The sequence below is a fragment of the Apis cerana genome, linkage group LG6 (assembly GCF_029169275.1).
Source record: "Apis cerana isolate GH-2021 linkage group LG6, AcerK_1.0, whole genome shotgun sequence".
In the NCBI taxonomy this organism is placed as follows: domain Eukaryota; kingdom Metazoa; phylum Arthropoda; class Insecta; order Hymenoptera; family Apidae; genus Apis; species Apis cerana.
Window position 1 is genome coordinate 4,209,553 of NC_083857.1, and position 20,322 is coordinate 4,229,874.

General features: G+C 34.2%; 1 protein-coding gene and 2 long non-coding RNA genes across 4 annotated transcripts in view; 2 read left to right on the plus strand and 1 right to left on the minus strand.

Moving 5' to 3' along the window:
• Positions 1-11,913, plus strand: part of LOC133666212 (uncharacterized) — a 47,423-nt gene extending 35,510 nt beyond the window's left edge. Inside the window, exon 2 of the long non-coding RNA XR_009830013.1 lies at positions 1,095-11,913. This is a non-coding gene — a long non-coding RNA (uncharacterized LOC133666212). The remainder of the gene's footprint in view (positions 1-1,094) is intronic.
• LOC107995467 (FK506-binding protein 2) overlaps positions 1-20,322 on the plus strand; it is a 99,055-nt gene that overhangs the window by 59,368 nt on the left and 19,365 nt on the right. The gene's annotated exons all lie outside the window — the stretch shown is intronic.
• Positions 12,308-16,246, minus strand: LOC133666213 (uncharacterized). The gene is made up of 2 exons (XR_009830014.1): positions 13,110-16,246; positions 12,308-13,024 (listed from the first exon to the last, which is right to left on the minus strand). It is a non-coding gene; the product is annotated as an uncharacterized LOC133666213 (long non-coding RNA).

Here is a 20,322-nt window from a genome sequence, read left to right on the forward strand (position 1 = left end):
GTCTTTAATATAGTTATTTTCTTTATGATTTGTAATTTGCTGTTCTGTATCGTTGGTATATTGTACAAAATTGATAGTACTTTTACATATATTTACAATTAGCTGACTCTTCTTATGAAAATAATAATCACATTTGATTATAAGTTGGGAAGAGGAATAGCTGCAAGAGGATAACTACCGATATCGTAGAAAGCAGAGAGAATAACTTAATATCCATTTTTCAGAAACTCTTCATATCATATTTCCAGGAACAAATGAAATCTTAATATTGTTTATTACCATATCATTCTAATTAACAAACCATTCGTATTTCTCATTTCACTGATCCAGAATACATTATAATGAACCTTTAAATTCGAATTTTTGAAGTATTTCGTATTCATATTTGCGTATAATATAACATGCGATGATCTTTGATATCTCGATGTATAATTTCTAAAGTATTAGCGGTATTTGTGGTATTTTATTGAAAATTAATTTATATTTGACATTAACGAAGTTTGCTATTTCATTTGGTTTATCTCTGATTAATGATTAGATTCAAATATCACGTGTATGCAATTAAATGGATGTACTCATTAATCAATGCTGAAATTATTTGATAATTTCGTTGGAACTAATTATAGAAGCATAATATTATATTTACTCATAATCTAGAGAAATTAATTGTATACAGAAGATGGATTAGAAAGCATAATCATTTTAATCATTTTCATTATTAATGAATCAATCAAAATTTTTTTCTTACAGGTTATACGTTTTGAAAAAATTAATAAATTAATAGCAGTTGATTTCTTTTCTTTATGTTTATAAATTTTTCAACTTTTTTGTTTATAATACTATTATTAATTTTTAATAGATTAGAAAGGATGTTTGGATGTTTATTTTTAAATTCATAGAGAAAATATAAAAAAAGTATGAAAGAAAGAACAAATCTTAATAATATTATTGTCAATATATTGTTGTATCCAATATAATATTAACAATTTCAAAATTTATAACATTATAATAAAGACAACGTACAAACTATATTATATAATCCCATATATAATCATTCTACAAACCATCATTAACTCTGCTGTTTTTCTTTGCAGGTAAGCCCGAATTCCAGGCAGCGATTCGCTTTATGGTGTAAGTAATGATCCACCAGGTGACCCGTTTCGAGTCGAGACGATCGTTCGTCACCGTCTTTACAGATCCAAATCTTTCTTACCCTACAATTTACTCGAGTCTATGATCCATCTTCGATCCATCCTTTATTCATATTTACGTACTCTCTGACACATTATTTCAATGCTAAGGAAAATCAGATGTACTTTTTCGCATCACCAAATATATATAATTATTTAAATACAATTTACAAAGATAACGATATGACAATTACAAAAATAATTATTAAAAACTACATATTCTGTAATTGGCAAATTGTTATAAAAATTGAACATGATTAAGAGAGAGAACGAATAAAGTAGAATAGGCATGAATATATATATAATAGAGTAGACAGCCAATTGTCGGAGGGAACAAAAGGATGTTTCCTCCACGCATGTGCTGGAACATGATCTTCTTTATCTCACCTAGGACGACTCTCTTCCGATTATTATCCTTTCGAAGGGTGGAGCAGATGTAGCTGCTACCGGTGTACCATCTCGCATCCATGTCTGATACACGATCTCCAGAGAGATTTCATACGGCAGAGGTTGCACCCCCTCCCTTCTCCCCTCGGATATTCCCTGAGAATTGCAAATGTTTCGCCACCTTCCCTCGACAGCCATTCCTCTCTCCTCCCCTGTCTCTTATTCGTCTTTCGTTTCCTTCGAGACGATGCGATGCCACTTCTCGCCCTGGATATGGAAATTTCATATAAGCCATGCTGCACCATTTCGGTGGGGCGATACTAGGATCTCCCTTTCCTTGGAGATAATGCAATTTCTTGGCCGACTTATTGCATTCGCAGTCCCGGCCACTTTTGATATTTCACTATGGTTGTTCCATCGCTATGGTGGGCTCCTGTGGATAGGACTTTGTGAAGTAGAGAATTCTCTATGTTAGAGGGAAAATATCTCGAATAGTCTCTACGGGATATCACGATCCGTTTAAGTATATTTCCGATACTTTGTCTCGGGTTTAAGAAGAGAATCGTGTTTGATGTCGTATTTGCGTGTTTAAGTGATATCGGATTATTCACATAAACGTATGCTTTGGATTTCAAATAAGGCGACTAAAATTTCTCCATTGTGCTTCGTACAAGTTTGAGTTTAAATTTGAAAATAAATTAATAAATAGTAACGAATTAAAAGTCATTTTAATCCATAGTTATTATTATAAGAATTATAATAATTTAAAGTTTATCTGATGGAATTCTTCAGTAAAAAAGTAATAATTATATTCTTGAATACACAAATATCAGCAAATAGCAAAAAGACATTTATTAATAAAAATTTATTCAGTACATCATTTTATTCATAACGTATTATTATTCACTTAGAAATAAACACGTTCAATCCATTATTTGATAAACAATCGGGAAATTTTAATCTTTCCAAAACTTTCTTCCATAAATTTTCATTCCATCAAACTTCCCCGATTAATTTAAAATCATCTTCCTAGAATCGTTTAATCGCTCCACCCCTCCACCCACTTTTTTAAATCCCCGAATTTGCATACGTTTCACCTCACGCAGGAAACTTTATTTTCTCCCTTATCGGTCTAAACGAACGATCGTTATCAAATATCGGGGGGAGGGGAATCGAGAGAACGGCTTTATTCCACGCGACTTCCCCCTCCCCCCTCCTTTCATCGAAACTTAATAACGAGCGCGTGTCTATCGACGTGAACGTATAGTTTGTCGTAAGATCGGGTATATTAAGTATCCGTATATCAGACGGGCCAGATCGTGAATCTCTTCCCCCTCCTCTCCCTCTCTAGTTGAAGCACGGCCACCAACCTCCTCCATAAAGCGATTTACGAGCGTCGCAGATTTACCGGGCGAAATTGCGTCCCCGCGTTTTGCCACGGATACGTTGACTTACGGCGTCTGGAGGAATATCATTTTTCCCGCTTAAATCGCGCTATTGTTCCGCTCATGCGCTTCATTGCGTTTGCGAACTGTCTTTGCGGGTGTGTCGACGAGATATTAAAGAGGGATTATCGATGGAGAGCTTTTGTTTCTCGGGGAATTGAGATTTCGTTGAACGACGATTTAAGGAAGGATAGGTTAGGAATATTTCGATCGTTGAAAAAAGTTATATGCGTATTGATGGATTGATAGAATTGGTTTAAATTGGTTACTTTTATTATAATATGGAATAAATTTTATAGGTGTGATTGATGTAGGTCAAGATAGATTGAAACAGAAACATCGATGATCTTAATCTTGAAAGAAGAATTAAATAATAATTAGGAATGTTAGAGATAGATTATTAAAGATTCTGATAAAATAAAAAGGTATATAGAATATTTATGTATAGATGTGTTATCGTTATTATTTTAATATATATCAATTTTTAACGTTTTTATTCAACGAGTAATTCATAACAGAAATATCTTGTTTTTCAAATACAAGCATATATTCGAAAGCAATACAACGTCAAAAATTCTAGCCGATAGTTCCATCAGGTTCCTGTATTCATCAACTTTACCAATCAAACTTCCGTTAGATCATGCCAATACTAATTTTAATCAGAACTTTTTCTCCCCCTCCCCGAGTGTATTTCAAACTCGAGTTTCAATCTACTCACGAATTTTTCACAAATTTCACTTTCCATCCATCGTTTGGTCGTATAAATCTACACATAAATAGGGGTCTATCATGAGCACTAGGATGAAAACAGAACGAAGCGATTAAATTGGCAATAATCATTTGCCTAATGGACATTTTAGAGGCTCGATGAAAAGGAAAAGGCTTGGCGATAACGGCGCGATTTTATCTGGAATTTCTGTTCGATCGAAATGCGACGCAAATTGGCTTCAAAACAGCGTCGAATATATATATGTATATACGTTTAATGAAATGAAATTGCACGAATCGTTATTGTGGTAAAGCGGAGATAGATTTACAAGATTATTTTTACGAAAGCATCCGATAATTGAACGTTTTTTTCTTCTTTTTTTTAATCGCTTTATTTTATTTAATCGCTGCGCGCAACGATCGCAAATCGATAACCTGCAAAAGCATAACGATTAAAGCATTTCGACGATTTCTCATTTCAATTGCTGACTTTTACAATATCATATCGTGATATGTATTAATTAATGCCAGTTTCGTGTATAATAATATTTGTTCGAGGGAAAAGAGAGGAAGAGAGGAAGAGAACGTAGAATTTATTTGATTAGTTCAATGGTGCGAACGTTTAAAATTTTCACGACGCTTCACGAAGCGTGATGCATTAATCGTGGGATCTACACAGGGACTCGATAAATCTTTTGTCGAGCATTTTTTGTCTTTCCCAAAGATTTCTCTCATTTATTTACGAGAATTAATTTTCAATTTGTTTTCTAGTATCGGAGAAAGTTTTGTTCTTTGAGAATTTCGTGTAAAACAATAATTTGAAAAATAGTTTAGAGGAAACTAAAAATTTATTACGATAAAATAAAAATAGCTTATGTTTCGACAAATGTTACAATTTTTATCTAACGATACAATAAAACAATTTAATAGAAGAGAAGATCACATTGAGAACTTCAAAGTTTCTTTTTTAAAGAATCCAAAATATTCCTTCCATTAACATTGGCGTAACATTGACATAATTAAACTTGAGATTGATCGTTTTTTTTTTTACTAATCCAATTTTCGTTATCCAGTTAAAAAATAGCAATGGTCGATTAATTATTCATTTTTCTCACGATAACAACAGAAAAAATGCATTGTGATCCCCTTTCGAAGAATCATCCTGCGATTTTCGAATCCTCAAACATCTGTATAATTTTAACAATTAACGATTCGAACGATGATATTTCATTTGCCAAGAATTGAAAATAATCCATCAAGCGGATGGAACAAATATCCGCGAATAACAGCGTCCCGTGTAATTGAATTCACTGTGTAACGTAAGATGGACGACAGCCTTGTGGTCCGACAAAACGCTGTCGCACGCCACAACGAAAGAGAAATACGAGGAGTAACCGGCAGACCATTTTGGAATGGTATGCTTTTGCAGCATAAGTAATCCTTTGTATCTCCGTATATTTCCGTGTCAAAGCGGCAATAATGCATACATGTAATACACAGAGTACATTTGTGCATTTGACACGAGCACGACGATGATGTCGAGTTTCGAAAGTTCGTCCTAATTCATGAACAATTAATTGAGCCTTCCTGATATGTTATTAATCATTTAAAGTACATTCTTTGCGAGATTATAATTGAATTTAAAAGATTCAAAATATTTTTTTAATACCAATAAACATTCGATGCAATTACATAATATAATTCTAACCAATCATTTTACTATCGTTACTTACTCACTTATCTCAATTACTTTTACAAAAAAAAACTAGCAATTTTTTTTTTCAAAAATAGTAATAACACCGCTCGCTGCGATACTAATCAACGCACGTAATAACACCTCGTAACGCCATACCTGTCCTCTGTCTGAACTGGGCTGACAATCAAGCCAGAATCGAATTCGATAGAACCGTTAACGAGTCAAAGCGACACGCCACCGAAAAATTCCCTATATCTGTCTCCCTAAACGTGACAAAGCTAACACTTAGCAAACCGACAAAAGCCGATCCAATAACCACGTGCCTCCTCGTCTAACCACGTTTACACGATTACAGCTTATACGATTTATCCAGTTAAATCGAAGTGACAAAATCGTAAGGATAAAATACGTGAATGTCCATAGACGGGAGCAAGATGAACGAATACGAAGAGCTTTATTCATCGAAGCCGTTTGCGATCGCTATGGTCTCCTCCTCTATTCAAACGAGAGCCAACAGTTTGGTTGAGTTGGCAAACCGATTCCCGAAGTATATAGGCCGTTTCGCTGGTGGAGAATGGCGTATACGCGTCAAATATAAATTTAATGACGCGTCGAAGCGTGACGGAGGGACGGTGTGGATGGAGGTTGGGGAAGGGTGCAGCTTTATAAAATTGACTGGCTGTCCCGTTTCTGCCGGCGGCTCGATGAAAACAAATAGGCGAAAGGGCTGTCAAATTCTGGAACCGTCGCGCCGCGCGTATTGCGAGAAACTAGCATTGAAGCTTTCGTACCGCGCTGCTGTGCAAATGAAAAGGGGCTATTTACCGGCAGTTTTTCACAGGTAGGGGAGGGGTAAAAAATTCCACGCGTCTGCTTTTTCGTATATACCTAGTTATCGGCTCGAGCTGCTGCCCGAAACGAAATTCATTGTGAAACGTTCGTGGATTGTCCAACGTGGTTTGGTGAACGTTTAGCGCCAATTTTTCAGATTGTTAAATTTCAAAGTCGCGTCATTGTGAATCGGAGAAGTTGGTTTTTCGTTGTTCCTGAAACAATCTCGGAGTTGGATAAATAATATAGGATAGAAATGGTAAATGGTAGATGGTGGGTAGATTATCCATAGTTAGGATTAATTCGGATTTCGATCTATTCGGGGATTATCTCTTTTCCTCTTTTAGCGAGAAGGATGGAATGGTTGTAGGTTGTAGGCTCTCTTTTCTCAAGAAAGGATTGTAAGACATGAACGATCGCGTGAGGGAACGTTTATTAGGGACGAAATTAAGAAAATAAAATGGCGTGAGTGGATACGTTGCAATTATATCGTGCGGAGGAATGAAAAATTTTTTGTGATCTGTTATTTTCTGTATAAAATTAACCACGTTTTCAATCATTTCCTCGTATGGTATGATTATTTTTATCAAATCTTTCCAGTAAATCTGAATTATTTAATTCAAATCATAATCTTATTATTCGTCTTTAAATTATTGTAACATTTTGTGTCTTGAAGAAATATAAAATGTTTTTAAAATTAAATTTTGCTGAAGCAATTCTAAAATCTCCTAAGATATTTCATAAATTGATCAAAATGATCTATAATCGACAAATTAAATTAATCGTTTATTTCTGGAAATTTGAAAGATTTTAATAAATTATCGAAAATAAAATTTGATATATTATTGAAGAAGTATATAATTTTGAAACATAAGTTGTGAATTTATATTTTGCCATGATGCAAAATCATATGGGGAAGTTGATAGCACGAAAATTCAACTTCAAATTGTTTACAATATCCAGCATCTATCCATTTCTCTATCCTTCTCTTTTAGTTGTGCGAACAACTCTTGACACCTATTCCTTTAAAATTCATTTTGGTAGAAACGAGCCAACACTCGAGTTCAATAAAAACTTTCAACAAAGTTTTGACGTGTTCGTTAACGTCGTATTTTGAAAAAGTCATTTTCAAAATATAACGGCAGACGATTAGATACAGATGATTATTTTTAATCGTAAATTTTTCAGCATTGTTAATATAAAAGTTATTAATATAAATGGACAGAAATGAAAGTTTTTGTCACAAATAAAATATTTTATTCAAAATCTATAATTATAAATAAACGATTAAGAAATGAAGTTCTTCAGAATTTAAATAACATTTTAAATGCTGTAAGCGAATTTGATTAAATATTTACCAAACTCAAAGATGTATAAATAGTTAACGAGTAATTAATAGAAGTATATACATATAATAAAATATAGAATTGAATACTTTTCTAGGTAGAATTATTAAATCCATTTGACATTTCAAAAAAGAAAGTTTCAAAGAAATTGGAAATTAACTGCAATCAATACGATTCTCCTTATTTCCTATTCTGATCAAATGCGGTTCACACTATTGTCCGACCAAACACACTTCATACCACTGCCAACACTCAAATATCTCACGTTCCATTCGTCCCTATATATTACCTCTCCTCTTCTCCTATTCTCTTCTTCTGTTCGATCCACTAAAATTTTCCATCTCAGATTTTTCCTTTTCCATGAATGAGATAAAACTCACATTAAAGAGCCACTAATCCCACGACTCGAAACTTGCCTTGGCACGAACAAAAATCTTCCTTCTTCTTTCTCATCAATATCTGAGGATTTTTTTTTCAGAAATCTATTACTGTATTCCCTTTTCTTCGTCTTCGTTCTTCGTTACAATTTGATATTGAGACGAAAAAGAGATCGATAATTTCCACTTTTGACTTCGAATCATGGAATCATTTTTAGAAGCCGTTTATAAAGAAGTTACGAGATCACTGTCAATCGGTGAGAATAGAGAGATATTCGTACGAGGTTGTAAATTCAACGAGCCGCCTATCTGGTCGATTGCGTGCGGAAATTGGATCCCTGGCTCTCGATTCCTGATGAAAAGCATCGTCTTACCTGAAGGAATTTCGACTGATTTCCCTTCGATGGATGGATCTTATTGGTTTAAGATAGGAATAAGCAGGAAGAGAGAAAAACCGAGGTTTAGAATGCGTTTAGGATCGTGGAAATGCGGCTGGGATCTATTGAAGGTATTTGGTCATTGTTGAATAGGACAAAAGATAAGGGAGGTATTGTGCGATGTTGTTGGAGGGGAGGCGAAGAAGTCGAATTTGGAAACGGTTCGGTCCATTGTTGTTGCGCAAACACGATATTGCAATTTGGGATCGAGGATCAATAATATTATTTCGGTGTTGACATTGGTATCTATATTTCCTCTGAATTTCTTGTATCGCAGAATTTTTTAAGAAATTCATGTTACTTATTGTTGATACGAGTATAACGCGTGTTGATCAAGTAAAAGTTTTCCATTAGATCTTACAAATGCACAATTGATTCTCATTCCCAAACAATTTACTTTAAAATATCTTATTCATTTATATGAAAAATCTATCACTAAATAATTTATTTCATTCGAGTTTAATTCCTGATTGAATTAATTCTTTCTTCTCATCGATCGCGTTATACAATAAATAGAGCGACTAAATAATTCATATAATTCAATAACAAACATCAAAAATTTCCATCCATCGTGTAAAAATTCACGGGTATATTAAAAAGAGAGAAAGAAAACGAGCTTGGCAAATAAACTAACAGATCGGTGTAAAGTTCAAACCGGCGTTCCTCGCAGGACAAAACAGATTAGATTACAGGGGAGGAGGATGGAAAGCGGGCATCGCGTTAGGATTTCCCATGCGAGGCGTACATTACGTTACGGTGCACCATGAAATATGCAACGCTATCTGCTGGCACGGCCGCAACGCCACGACGACGATCCTCACCCTATTTCCAAGCCGACTGCTTCCTATGCACGAGCCACTTGGCCGCGTCCGTGGCTTCGAAATCGGGGGATCCAACGCGATCGAAAACCGTATCGAACCGAACATCGTTATCGTCGACCAACACCCCTCCCCCTCTCTATCGATACCCGGAGAATTTGACTCTGGACCAAAATTACCAGTAACGAGGTAGCAGCGACGGTTTCCGCGGAAACCGACCAATTTTCCGGTATTTCTCCGTGGAGCGGCCGCTATTCGCTATTTCATGGGTTTGTCGTTTGAATCGATACGGGCTAACGAGTACTTTCTATGGGCTGATACGTTTCTTTGTGTCTTTTAACGTGTGTATGGGAATTAACGGACGGTTTGATGGAGAAGGCGAGAAATTGCTTCGAGTATAAGCTTTCTGGTGATTGGCGTGTAATAGGAGAAAAAAAGGGGGAATCGTATTGTGGAAGTTATTGGTTTGGTGGGAGGAAGGATTGTTTTGGTCGAGCCATGATTTGTAACGAAATGTTATATTTTGATTTAATGTATATATTCTTTAGAGGAAAAGGTTTAAATCAAAACTTGGAAATTGGATTGATATCGGTGAATATTATAAATCATAAAGAAATTATAGATTTATATATATATATAAGATTTGAATGTACATAAGTTTAGAAAATATGCGTGACATGCAGAAAGATTCATAATTGAGAAATCATAATAATAATAAAACAAATTTATTCGACGTATAATCATCGATTCATTAATATCATGCAATAATATTCCGATGATAAATTTCTGAAGTCTGATTAAACTTCACTCTCTTTACTATTTCCATCTTCAATTCTCGCAATTCATTCCAGTTGATATTCACAAACATAAGTCCAGCTGATATCCAAACCATCCCGTTTAATTTCTCATCTCCCTTATCGCCCAAATACCATTCGACAAATTTCTGAATTCGCCTCCACGCGAAATCGGGAGAGAAGGAAACACGATAAACCGAAAACACGTAAGAAAAGCAAGGGTCGAGAATACCTTTCATTCAAGCTTAAACGGCCTGGCCGAAGTTTAAGTGGGCCAACCTTCTCCGCCCAATTAAAAACCCAATTCCAAAAGCTGTGGGAGCAGAGGGAGGAGGAGGCGAGGTTTCACACCCTCGCGCTTCCGTGTGTCGAGACTTTTGAGTGGCTGTTTCGCCCGAAGCAACTCTATCTATCCGCAAGATTCCCCGGGAAAATTCGATTGCCTGTAGGAGCGACGTCGAAATCCTTCACTCCCTTCGCTCTCGCCTTGATATGTCGATAGAGAGGCACAATTATATCCGTGATGACGTCTAAACTAAATCGACTTGTACGTGTATTTACCCGTGTGGCGCAATTAACAGTGTTAGAGAAGTCGGATGCTGTAACGAGGATTCATCCTTCGTCACTTAGGATTCATCCTTACTGAGCGATGACGATGTTTAATTAGCGATGATGAGTGAGTTTTTAATAATTTTTAATAATTCATATTTGTATGAATAAATATCTTCTCTATGTATAAGATGTTGATATATTTGAGAGACAAACAGAGGCTTTCATCATACCATAATATTCGCTTTATTTTCTTTTGTATTTGTTTTGATTTCTAGAATCGATTCTCCAAAGGTATCCACGGATATATTAATAGCTTAAATCTTGAATACACGATACGAAGATATACACGTATGTAATTTCCTTGCTATTTGATCTTCTCGTTTTATTGGCGTTTTATTCTAGTATTACGGTGAAAGAAAATTATTTGTATTTAATAAATGTCGATTAAACGCGTTGACGCATGGATGCAAATTTACTCTCAATTTCGTATTAAACATTGTATCGATTCCGTCGTCAGTCGCGGCAAGAGATGCTGCAAAACGGAGAGATAATCGCCTCCATTCGATTTGCCGGTAAAATGGATAGATTCCGCCGTCTGACTTCTGTATTAAGCGTTAAGCGATCAACAACGTTGAATATTACTCGATTCCCTGACTCCGGAGTAATATCAAAGGTTTCTAGAAATTACATTCAAAACTTGAAATTGCTTCAAATCCGATCATTACGTAATATAATCATAGAAAATTGCTTTGATAAAATGCAGTATGATTAAAATTGTAATAAATCTAAATTATATCGTAGAAACTTTTGTAAATATAATAGAAATGCATCAACTATGATTTTTGAATAGTTTTGCATAGTTCTGAAGCATGCTTTTACATTCCTCTCCCTTACTTTTTATTTAAATTCGTCCCAGTCTTTCATACTAAAGCTAAATAATGTGTAAGATAATGGATATGAATCGTAAAAGTGTGAAAGATTTCAATAATGAAAGGATACAATTACGCGTTGCGAGAGCAGAGAAATGGAGCACTTTAGAAACAATGAATAATTCCGGTAGGATCTTCCTGCGGTAGTAGTTTCAATTTACGTTGTAGCATGTCTATTTCCTGCAATTTCCATGACTAATCATTGATTCCTTCAGCCAGATCATTATATTAATAGCAAATAGTTCTTGCATCTCAAGAACAGATCTATTAAATTTGCCAATGAATCCAATATTCAACATATTAGAATTTGTTGTATAATAATGCTAATAACGATAATATTGTATTTGCTTATTGAAGCAACAATATTATACAATATTCCTGTTACAATTAATATATATATATATATATATATATATATATATATATATATATATATATAAAGAAATAAAAATAAAAATAAAGTATAAAAAGGAAAAAAAAGAATTCGTACAGAAATCATAATAATTTTTTTTATCAGAAAATGTTTATGTACACTATGTGTTTGAGGAGAAAGTAATATTTTCTGATTGATGATATATGAGTGACGCAGCAACAAACAGGATTTATCAAGTGAAAATCATCAGTCAAGTAGGATTAAGTCAGAAGCAATTAAACTTCCAGCGAAATCAGGAAGCAATACGAGGTCAACAGACTTCAATTAATTTAATTCAACACTGTCCACAAGTGAAGCCCTTTATACGATATAATCCTCTTCTAAGCGTCGTCACTAAATGTGGAAAAGATAATATTATTACCGATTTAATCATAAAAGTTCTTTAATTTTTAATACTTATATTGAACAATATTTATTTATATTGTATATTCATATTGAAACTAATTTCATTTCCATATTTAAGTTTAATCCTTACTCTGGCATTTAATGGCTAATAATTAAAACAAAAAGAATTGGAATAATAAATAATTTCTCTTACTTTATTCATCTAACTAAGTAAAAATAAACTCCTAATATTTGATATTATATAAGACTCCATCTTAGTAATTATATTGAAATATCAAAAAAAAATGATTTATATTCTATATATACTTGACACAAGTACTCAGAAGCTGTTGAAAAAATAATGATACCACATAGATACCACACTTGAGACTAATATACATATCTATCATTGTATTAAATTAAAAATCAGCTCTTTCATCCAAAAGCAAATTCTTGATCTTCATACGGTATTTCTCGCACCCCATATGCGAACTTTCGTCTCGCTTTCAAGTAAATAAATGGAAGAAAATCCTTCGAAAGCTCAAGAGGATGGATAACGTGACGGAATTTCTGGTAGCGCGAGACACGTTACCCTGAAGGGATGCATCAAGGTTGTATGTTATCCATCCATGGAAAACCGGTTACTTCTCGCAGGGTGCAGTTGGAGCAACTCGCAGGTATCTACGACCGTGTATACACAGCCGCGTGTTGAACAACGCGATGCAACAACGTCGGCAGCAACAGATAAGGTAGCGGTCTATAAATTAATTAGACTAAGTCTCTAAGACCTGAAAGCCGCATGCGCCAGTCAGACCTATCTAAATCTGCATTAAACCACCTACCTGGCGTAGATGAAATTTACAATCTGCTACTCAGTCGTTCGTCCATCTTTTAACGCGTCTCTTAACCCAACCGCGGTATCTTGAATGACTATCTCTTGCTATTTTTTTTCTTGTAGCAGTGCTCTTTTATCTCCTTTTCTCATGGCCAGTTGTTTCAACTAAACTAGAATCGGTTTATTATTACATTAGCTTTTTACAGACATAATTGAAGAAAAATTATATTTTAAGAAATTAAACGTGAGATTAAAAATGAGTTTTAATTTTGTTTCGGGCAATTTTACGAGTTCTTTGTAATGAAATAATTTTATCGTTTAGTACAAAGTTTGATTCATAGTTAGATAGAGTTTATAGTTTAATTTCATATTTTTCTTGTTCAATTTCTCAACTTTGATTATATTCCATCTCGCTGGTTCTCTCGTTTCAATAATTTTTCTTTTTAATTTTATTAAATACTTTGAATACTTTATTGTCTGAATCCGGTAAATTATAATAATTTCTGGAGAATAAATTGTTATGGATAAAATTAAATAGTCATTTATCTTTATATATTTCGTGTGTATATCTTTATATATTTGAAACGAAATTGGCAATTTTACAAGAGATCTAAATTTTATTGTATCGTGTACATATATCATGCTTCAATTTAATTAAAAATACAGTATTGTAGGAGAAAGTAATATCCGTATAATTAAAATGAACTTTCCAAAGCTATCGTACTTTTTAATTAAAAATTATTTCCGTTATATCGCGAATTTCCATTAACTTTAACAAATTTTTCCAAAATATTTCAAGCTATACTTTTCTTTTTCTCTTCAAATTTCTTGAATTCCTTTCTTTATTAAATATATCTATGCTTCATTGTATCCATCGTGCAACAAAAAATTCATATCGAGTATTATATTCGTTGAATATTAAAAGTGAGAAAAAATTCGTATTTCGAATCGTCGAAGAAAAGAATTAAGTTCATCAGAGAAAATTGTTGACTGTTTTACGTATAGTTATGAAAAATAATAAGAAATATTGGATACCAATTTTCTTAAAGAAAACGTAAGGAATCGTATAAAGTTTGATTTAATATGATAAAATTTATGACAGAAAATTTTTATCCAAATCTACTTTATAATTTAAAATTTATTATTTAAAAATTATTTTTATTATTTGATCATATATAATAAAGAATAAAAGAAAAAGAAAAATAATTTTGTAAAAAGATTAACTCTTAAATAGCAGCTCTTTTTATTATACAAAAGAAATAAATCTCCAAACGAGCTGTATTTCATGAATGAATAACAATATTACACTAAACGACACTCGAAAAACAATGTCCATTAATTTCTCATGAATTATAAACGTAATTAAAGTACATCCTCTCGTCTCCATCACTTTCCGCCTCGTATCCGCCTTATTAAAAATTTCAATCACTTATTGCATAATCCAGCTTTCTTAAAGAAGCTTATGCAGCAGGTTTATATGGAAAGCAATAGCTACATCTTGCCCCGCCAAAGTTCAAACCACGCTATTTCAGGCTTATCGTCTTCACAGCCAACAGCTCCGTTTCTTGAAACAAACATAAAGTTACGATCTTTACCTCGCGAACCGTAATCTCTACGCACACGTAGCTCAAACATCTTCCAATTCTCTGTCTCCTTGTATGAAATACTTCGTGCATCCGGTGTGCAGGCCCAAGTTATCAGAGTCTGAAACTTATGTGGAATGTAATAAAAGTGTGAAAATCGCTTTGGAAGTGTTGGAGAATTTGATACGTTATGATATCACGAAACTTATGCCTTCTTCGCCAAAATTTTTAAATTTTATTTTTCGAAGAGTTTGAACGAAATTGCGAATTTTGGGCATTGATGTCTCTCTGGTTTATAACTATATAACTTTGGTTATATATATCTCTGAGATATTTATATTTTTCATACATTAATTATTTTCTAAAATTAAAGATAGTTATTAAAAAATTCTAAATTATTAACATATTATCCACTGAACGGAAAGTTCGCTTTCAAATTTAAAACACCGATAACTCGGCCATTAACCAATTACGTCAGTCTAACCTAATAATTTCAAAAGCGATTTTCCACGCTTTTACGCGTTATTCATTTTTCACGGGCGAAAAAAATTCAGGTGGAAGAAACACGACGTATTTTGGCTGGCCAGGTTTCTTTACGCGGCCATCAGGATAATCGTAGGTCCGCCTTTTGTCGGCAATCGAGACGAGGTGCGCTTATGAATATCTTATGAATGCATAGAAAGCCGCTACCGCGGGTATTACGCGGTGTCGCCTAGACCTCTTGCCAGATAACAAGGGGATGTCGCTAAAAAATGGCCCCTCTTTCCTTATCCAACCTCTTGATAGGGCCAATCCTCTCGCCGCCCGGGATATTTTCACTTTATCACGCGTTACAACTAGCAAGAGGAGGAGAAGGAAAAAGAGGGGGTCTAAAGCTTAACTTAAGTCACGGAGAATATGGTTTGTTCGTTATATTAACGTGAAATTCAATGCACCGAGACTTTTCCTTGCCAACATTCGTGACAATTTGTGCTTTGACTGCAAAGTATTTTTAAGATTTCTTTTGTTTCGTGAATGGTAAGGAAAGAAGTAGTTTTCGTTAATCTAATCTCATCAAAAGTATTTTTCAGAAATACAAAAAGAAAAAATATGAAAAGCCATCATCGTGCCAACAACCAACAATCAAATTAATATCGTGAAGAACAGAACAGCTCAAAGAATTTCTCATTCTCCACAAAGCTTTCAATCGCCTTACCCAAGCACGTCGAAAATTGAAACGCCATCGTTCAAATTCCTCAACTAGCACGCGTAATATCCTCGTAATATCTTCGACAATTTCCATATGCATACACATTCGTGGCGAACAAATGTCAGCAGCTCCATTGTACACATGGGTGGTTAATAGCGAACTTGAGACGATAGCTCGGTTAAGTTGCATTGCCAAGTTGTGCGTGACTCGGTCTGCATCGAGGGTTGAGGTGATGATAAGTATTTCTGTCGTAGGCTGAACGACCGCTTTGTGATGCGCACATCAGACGCGATGCAATATTCACGTACGACTTGCAGATCTTGCGAGCAACGGCACAGTCACGTGGATCACGTATGTCAAGCCTAGTGTACGAAGCACGTGTACGAGTTTCCTTTTTCCTGCGAGGAACACGAAGGGAACGATATAACAGCTGGTAGACGCTTTCCAAATGCAATTTAGTTTATACTGGAATGCTTTGCAACGGTATATTCCTTTATATTAAAGAAATACTTGTTGGGTATTCGTGGGTTCTTTGAAGAAAATAATTTTCTGGAATTTTAAAAATGTTTTTAAAAATAATTAAACAAATATTTATAATTTTCATTTTTCATTAATCAAACAACCATACATATATCTTTTTTCTGACAATAATAAATAAACATTTTGATCATACTTATGCAAATGTGTAATATGGAGCATCCTTAGAGGATCGGTTCTAGAGATAAAAATAAAATACAAAAATAATCCATCAAGACATATTAACATCCTGCATATATACGAAGTAATCGATAAAGGATCGAATATTTTAATACCTTCGGAATGTCTTTAACAACGTAATATCCCACCGGTATGTAATCGTTTACCAAATCCTGCTTTAACGAGGAAAATCGCGCAGAAAACGTGTATCGAAATTGTTGTTGGCCGATATCATCCCTGTATAAACGAATCCCTATTACCGTTCCAATCTCTCATTTTCTCCTCTTCCTCCTTCCTTTCGACTGATGCGCTTTGATTAAGTTCAAATGTACCATCCGCCAATCACTCTCGAGGAACCATGTCAGCTTAACAACGTCTTTGTGTCTCTGCGCAAAGCCATTTCATTAAAAAAAAAAAAAAAAAAAAGAAAAAACCGAAACAGTTTCCAAGCGTTTACGAGTACGCGACATTTTCATCGTCGCGTACGTCATCCCAAGAACCGACTTAAAATTCGTTCCATTTCCTTGGCCACGATCCCCTAAGGATATCGCCCGGACCTGGCGACAACTTCTTCCTCAATTTCTCCACGAATTTTCCACGACTTTGCCCGCACGTACCGCGGGGAATCATTCGAAACTCATTACGTTAACGCGAAGTTCGTTATCAACCGCTGTGTACCTCGTATAATTACTAACAAAACTATGCTGCAATCGAATTTTCCCGCCGAAGGGAAAATGGTGGATGGCGAGAAACTCGGCTCGTTATTGCCCCTCGTTAATAGCTCATTCCTTTGCTATGTCTGTTGGTCCTTCTATTTGGCAAAGGTAAATCGAATAATGAATTTCGTCGTTGTATCCGAACCGGCCGTCCAACAAATTTCGTCGCTCGCCAATTTTACAGGTGTGCGCGGCCACGTTTCGACCATAAAGGGGGTGGGACGAATCAGTTTCACAATGGGTATCGATTGAGAAGAGAGCGAAAAGGTAAGAGGGAAAGGAAGCGTGACGTATTCGTGATACACAAGGGGATGTTTTGAATTCTATTACTATATTCGCAGTTTGAAATTGAAGGAATTATTTTATCGGGTCAAATGTCAAACGGTATGAAGGGATGAAAATTATTTTCGACTTAATTAGTGGAAAAATTCGACAAATTGCTCTACCCTCCAACTCTCAATTCTCTTCGCTCCATGATTGAATCGTTTTTCTCTTTCTCTCTCTCTTTCTCTGCAGAATCCTGGTTAAATAGTTATAAGAAATCAATTTTTCAAATAATTTAGCGATTTGAATATTTGAATCATTGGAAATGATTGTACGACGTCTCGAATGAATTAAGATTGGATTAGAAAATTCGAAAGATGTTCAATTTTTAGCTAGATTTATAATTCGATAACTTATATGAGTTTTGGAAGATCATTATAAAGGAGACACTTTAATTTTCAAATCTATTGTGAATTCAGTCAACGAAACGAATTTTTCAGTATTATAATCACTTAAATTTTTCTAATTTTCGAGAAGAAAAATATCTTTGAAAAGATGAATTCAACGCTGTGAAAAAAAAATATTTCGCAATAAACACAATACAAATTTTTGAAATAAATTCGAATTTACAACATCCTTATATGAAATTTTCTGGTGGAAATATTTCTGCGTGGATTATTCTTTGCTTGGTGTCGTTCTGTCGTTCGCAAAAGAAATTTTTCGGGATCGTTGTTCGCCTTTGAACGAAGCTTGTTGAAAATTATTGAGAAACGATTTTCTTCAAGAGTTTCCAGCGACTTTTTCCGCGACAAAGTATTAAAAGAAAGAAGTCGAGATGTTTACAACGGTTCGAAGGGGGAAAGATTTCCTTAAAGACGATCGTTATAACATCACAGAAACGAATCGATGTTTTTTTTTTTAAACAGACAGATAAATTAACGATTCATCGCAATTTAATAACCGTTTCGCTGAAACATCTTGCCCACTTCACACAACTCGTCTTGAAATCACGGAAATTTAATCGTTTGCTGATTTTACTCAACGCGAAAGCTGTTCTCGAAGGAGATAAAAGAAGGAGATCGAGGAGAATGAAAGGGATGCATTTAGGTTGGCTCCTCGGGGAAACTACTTAGCCGAGTGATTCTATAGTTGCAGTGCTAAGAGGAATTGATTTCTAAGAGATTTCCATTTGAAGGAATTCAAAATGATTTAAGAACTTGCCAGCTAATGGAAACCTTCTTGATAAAAATACAGGATCATGAATTTTTTCCTTTTAAAAATATTTCTTGTCACGCGATAGGGACAATCTTCCGTTATTTATAAATCTAATCTATTTTAATTATTAATAAGATTCCACTGTTTCCTTTTAGAAACTATTATCTTCATATATTTTTCCATTTTGCGAAGAATTTAGATTGGGCTTATAATTCAATCCATTAACATTAGAATCCAAAATGTATAAATCTAAAATAAAAATGAATTTATAAATGTATGTAATATTAAACATAGTTATTCGTCGAAGTTTAAATCAAAAATTGATTCTATTTTAATTTCATTCTCACTAGTGGAAAAATTATGGAGAATTTATAGATAAAATATTATTTTCTACAATTTTATCAAGTATTTCAATCATAAATGAAAATTTATAATCACTCCAATATACTTAATATATCTAATCGTATTCCATAAAATGCACTCACTGTTTCACCACGAAATCGGAATTTTAATCTAAATTACGAGGGGTGTATTTATACGCAGATGTACTTTCATACATTACAATAAAAACAATTTACGATCAACAATTGAAACAACGGTGAATTACTGAAATATTTTTAAAATTGTTCACTCTGTAGAGCTCGATGACCTGCGTCTTATTGGTCGGACCAATATTGCGCGAGACATTTAATGGGGTCGATAAATTTTTTTCGCGTTGCTTGCTGCAAGGAACAATCGAACGAAGTACGAACATTCATATAAGCGAAAATACGGAAAAGAATATTAAAAAATGATGTAACGCAATGACTGACACGTTGTAAGCGATACAATTTGCTTAATGTACGCAGGATGACCCAGGGTGGTTAATTATTCGATTTTATTTCGTTACACGTTCTACCATCAAGCACTCCGTTTTCGAAGCTTTTAAAATTTCGAACTCGTCCCCGCGCTAATTGACGACCGGCTCAAATGCAATTTTCCGCGTGAAAATACGAAGGTTGCTCCACTTTCGCACGCGTACAATTCTCGTATCTCGCGCTATTCCACTCTAGATTTACTGATCGTATTCGTAAACATTTGAACGTTCCCTGTAAAAATCGATATTGTTAATAATAAAAATGTGCATGTTAAATTTGAATTCTGAAACAATTGTTACAAGACACTACGAGAACATTAAAATATTGAGAAAAGAATATTAAGAATCACTTATTAATATCTTTTTTTCTCTCTTCTTTTGTTAAAATATAACTTTGCAATGGTTGAAAAATAGAGTAAAATATTCAAGTGTCCTTCTTTTCTCTCAATTTCTGTGTTACAAAAAATATTCCCAGGTAAAAATCGTGGATAGTTCTCACTCCCTCAAATAAAATTCCCGTCCAAATATAAAAAAATTCTAACTAGTTATTGAAACTACGTATTACGAAATAATAACTCGTGTCAAAATACAAAAACCCAAAAGAAACTAGTTTGCTCGTTCAACAATAGCAACAAGAATAATCAATTCTCATAAAGAAATCGAAAGCAAGTATATCACACTTAGAATATATATATATCTTC